Source organism: Pinus tabuliformis, chromosome 4_2, assembly GCF_031772625.1.
Source record: "Pinus tabuliformis cultivar Carrire ecotype Pingquan chromosome 4_2, CPIR1, whole genome shotgun sequence".
Lineage (NCBI taxonomy): Eukaryota > Viridiplantae > Streptophyta > Pinopsida > Pinales > Pinaceae > Pinus > Pinus tabuliformis.
This window is the reverse complement of record NC_142304.1, coordinates 1,116,197,279-1,116,201,988: the sequence shown is the minus strand read 5'-3', so window position 1 is coordinate 1,116,201,988 and position 4,710 is coordinate 1,116,197,279. Positions and strand designations below refer to the sequence as shown.

The window sequence follows — 4,710 nt, the reverse complement described above, 5'->3', positions numbered from 1 at the left end:
AACCTGCACATACAATTGGATGATTAGAAATGGTGATAATGGTCCACATATCTTTGGAATAAATGTGCTATATATTTGAATATATGCAAATATTTGAAAATATTTAAACATATGGAAAGTCATTTCCATAATGCGCAATATGACAGTCTTTTGGTGAGGAACATTTGTGTTTCAGAACTTTCCAACGATTTACTGCAGCTACTCTGGAGCATGGAATGCGGCCTCCAGTTGCACCAAAGCCAGAGTGGCGTGCACTGATGGATGAAATGGCTATTGTTTCTACAAAGGAGTACAGATCAATTGTTTTCCAGAAACCGAGATTCATTGAATATTTTCGTTCTACAACACCAGAATTGGAGTATGGTCGAATGAACATCGGGAGCCGCCCCTAAAAAAGAAACCAAGTGGAGGAATTGAGTCACTCTGTGCCATCCCATGGATATTTGCTTGGACACAAACCAAATTTCATCTTCCTGTTTGGCTAGAAGGATATAAGAAATCTCCATAGGGCACATCAAACCCTCTGCTCATAATTCTCTGTCTAATCGGCGGAAGCGGAATTAGAGTCAGAGGCAGAGGCCGAGGGTGCAAGCACAGTAGTAAATCCTTTCTCTACATAGAAGAGATCAACAATGGCCATCTCATTCTCCAATCTTAGCACTGAGTCTGGCGTGGAGCAGCTAGATCAGTTCTTGCTCACACGCAGTTATATTTCCGGGTATCAGGCATCAACAGATGACATAAGAGTATACTCTGCACTTGGCCAAGCGCTTGGATCCCATTACATCAATGCCTCCCGTTGGTACAACCACATCAATGCCTTACTAGCCCAAAGTTTTTCTGGGGAAGGTGTTGGTGTTCAAATCGAAGGAGGGAGTCAGCCATCAAAGGAGTCGGCTTCTGTTCCTGTTAAGGACGAGGATGAAGACGACGATAATGTGGATCTCTTCAGTGAAGAAACCGAAGAGGAAAACAAGGCAGCTGAAGAATGCTCGGTGGCTGTAAAAGCCTCCATTAAAATGAATGGCCATTCTTTTAGGTTACAATTGATCTAGTAGAAATGGTTTTCGCAAAGGGTGATCTGGGGATAGCTGCTTTGTATGACAAACTACTGGTATCTGATGATTTGTGGGTCAGTGTTTTGAGAGCATTGCATTCCATCCTTGTCGTGAATGTTGTGACTCTACATGGAGCGTATTGAAGACCCAATCCAGATACACAAATCCGAGCCATGGTAACGGCGTGTACAGGAAAATCTGAAAGGACAACTTAATGGTGCGGTCCTCTATGCGTTCGGCCGAATATATCGACAAAAGTGGCAGTACAATGATCGGATATGGAAGGCTTTCATAGAATGTTTCAACTGTTTTTTCTCTTATAAATAAAAAAAAATATGTATGCATGGAGGTATATTGAGGGCTAACTGTGTTGAAACCAAATATTTGCTACCCGATCTCCGTTCTATTCGTCCCCTCCAGGTTCGTCCAATCCAATTACCAGCGGCTCCGATTCAGTTGATGCATGCGGGGAACAGCTTTGCAGTAAGATAAGAGTGTTCCCAACCTGCACCAAGAAAATTCAAGCCACGAATAACAATTTTGCGAAACCGCCGCATCCACATCGAAAAAATCCGCCAATCCCTGGAACTTTGTTTCATCTTTCTATTTTAATCTGTTCAAATCTATTTCACCCAAATACCTTGACCAACTTTCATTCCCACAGAGCCATGTGGACACATAGGAATAGAGGTTATAGATATGATAGGCTGATATTCCGGATCCAATCTTCAAACTTTATCTTTACCTTTAGTTGAGCTGTGCTCGAAACAAACATTCTATGGGTTAACTCTGACTGTGGTCTGAAGACTAGGAAATACACCGAGGTCATTCGTGCCCTAACCAACGTGGTTGCAACTGCCAAATTTCTGCGAGCTTAGTTGGCCAGTGCAAAGTGAGGCCATCCCAGCTATCTTCAAGGCAGGCTTTTGAGCCACATTTCTCCATCCAGAATGTCCTCCTTTATGTTTCAATCTTTCTCATACATCTTCACTAATTGCTTGTGGTGTCACGACAAAGTCTTCAGTGGGCATTGATGTGGAGGAAAAGGGACAAAGAATGAACAGTAATATATTAAAATTTGCCAGGCACTATTTTCCTTTACTGGAGATTGCATGGTTAGAGGGGATCCTTGAGAGGTAACTACACCAACTGAAAACCCATGTTATGTAAAATGGAGCGCTGGTGCTTATCAAACTACAACTCTTTTCAAATGAGCAGAAATGCGCAAGGCCTGTTTTCGATGGATTATTGGCGAGGATTTGAATATAGTACAGATGTACTGCCAAGACTTTTCAAGATCAAGTACGACAGTAGGCTGTTGGAGGAACTTTTATGTCTTGATATAGCTGAAGAGAGCTACATGGTTCCACCAAGAAAATGGGTGTTAGAGTTTCCACGTGCAGTTCATGAGTCTATATTTCCAGAGCTAAGGGTGGTGAGCTTGGTGCGATTTTTGCTTACGGTTTGTTGTTTTTTTTTTAGTTTTTTTATTTTATTTCTTATTTACAACTAAAAAATATAAAAAATCAATATAGATAATAAATTAAAAAAATTGTTTTTAATTTGTTATTTAAATATATATATATATATATATATATATATATATATATATATATATATATATATATATATATATATATATATATATATATATATATATGTGTGTTGTTTGTTATTTAAAAATAAAAATAAAAATTGTGTGTTGTTTTTAATTTGTTATTTAAATAAAAATAAAAAATATTTCGTGTATTGATTTATTTAATATTTTGGATAATAAAAAAAATCAAAACAACACAAAATAATTTTTATTTTTATTTAAAAAAAAAAAAGATTTTCTTATTTTTATTTTTATTTTTAATTTAAAAAAAAATAAAAATAAATAAATAAATAAAAAATAAAAACTAACTTCATTTTAGTTATAGTATATTTTTAGAATTTTTCTTTATTAGGTTTTAATAAATAAAATTTTGTTGATTTTAAAAAATTTCAACTTAAATAATAAATTAAAGAATTTATGTTTTTAATTTATTGTTTAAAGAAAAATCTAAATAAAATCAACATAACAAATAAAAAATTTTACTTATTACTTTTAATATTTTCTTTTTAAAATTTGTTGTTTAAAAAAAAACAAAATTTAAAAAAAAAAATAATAAAAAATAAAAAATAAAAAAACAAAAATTCACAAAATTCACACAGATTTGAAAATAAAAAATAGGATACTTGGAAACACATTTCGAAAATAGATTGGAGGATTCTTACGACGATAATTACTTCTAATAGCTTTAAGTTGGCATCACATCTTTCTGTTGTATGCTTTATGATGCACTAATATGCAGAACACAACAGATAATTCAAATGTCCATCTTTTTGCCAAGCACATTTCATGAGTTATCTGACACAAACAGGGAGTATTATTTCTCATGGTTGTTTTTAAGAATGGATTGAAATTGATACCATGAATTGAGTTACTTTCACCACTTTGATTTCTCTTAACTCTGTTTTATTTGGTATGAAATTTTTGCGTAAGAATCATGAAGGAAATGCGCAATTCTTCTTGAACAAACTTATGTTTTCTTTCTGCCAAGTTCTTTTTACAGGTTACAGGATAACAAAGTGATCATTAAGGAGATTGCATTGTGACGACAATTAGTCTTCCAAAGACTAAATTCATGAAATTTTTTGAAGAGAAATCCATCTCCACAACCACTACCTTCCACCTCCCTTTCTGAAAAAGATTTTGAATTCCACCAATTGTAAGCATGATATTTCCATATCCATTTTTCACAGCAAGAGTTCTTATTCATCCACCATGCATTTCTTTACATCCATTCCCTACAAGCCTACTGCCATTTTCCTTGTCATCATGATTCCCCTTCATTTCCGCGAATAAAACCCTGCTTGAGTCAAAGTCCTAGAGTCTAAGTATCATTGAAAAAACACCTAGAGGTTTTCATGCCTTAATGGCAAGTACTCTTGCCAATGAACAATGGGAGTAAATTAATATCCCTTGTTCGTTGGATCTTGTAGGTGACTCGACCACGACAAATTTATCCGTACCTACAAAGATGTGTTAGGCATCCTGACTCCCATTGGAATCAATGGTGGGAGCTCTTGTGCTGGCTAGGGGCATTCATTAATGGCCACTAAGTCAACAACTTCTTGCTATGTTCGACATCGACACATTTAATCACATAGTAAGATTTGTGCCATCGAGCATTGAAGACTTGAAGACCCATATTTTGTAGCAGATGAAACCAATTTCTTTTCATTGTTTTTCAGTTTGTCATCACTTGAGGACAAGTCAATCAATAAGTCTGGGAGGGAAATGTAACTTATATATTTTCTATACCTTCCAAGCCTTATAGATTTTCATCCATATTTAGCAGACTCATTGGTTTCATCATCCAGCAGCAGATACGACTTTCAACCATGTTCAGCAGACTCCTCAGTTTCATCATCTAGTAGCAGAGGATCCAGCAACCGATACAACAATACAGATCCATCTTTCATCCACGATTTTCACAACCAAGTAAAGAAGACTATGAACAACAGTTTTTGCAGCCACACGTGCACAACTCTCATCCATTTTTGGAAGGGTAAGTTAAGGTATGATATTTTCTAACTTTTAGCCATTAAATTCCTTGAAAAGTTA

General features: G+C 35.4%; 1 pseudogene; it reads left to right on the top strand.

The window, feature by feature from the left end:
- Nucleotides 1-621: 621 nt before the first annotated feature.
- LOC149173583 (elongation factor 1-beta 1 pseudogene) lies at nucleotides 622-1,055 on the top strand (annotated as a pseudogene).
- The last annotated feature ends 3,655 nt before the right edge of the window (nucleotides 1,056-4,710 follow it).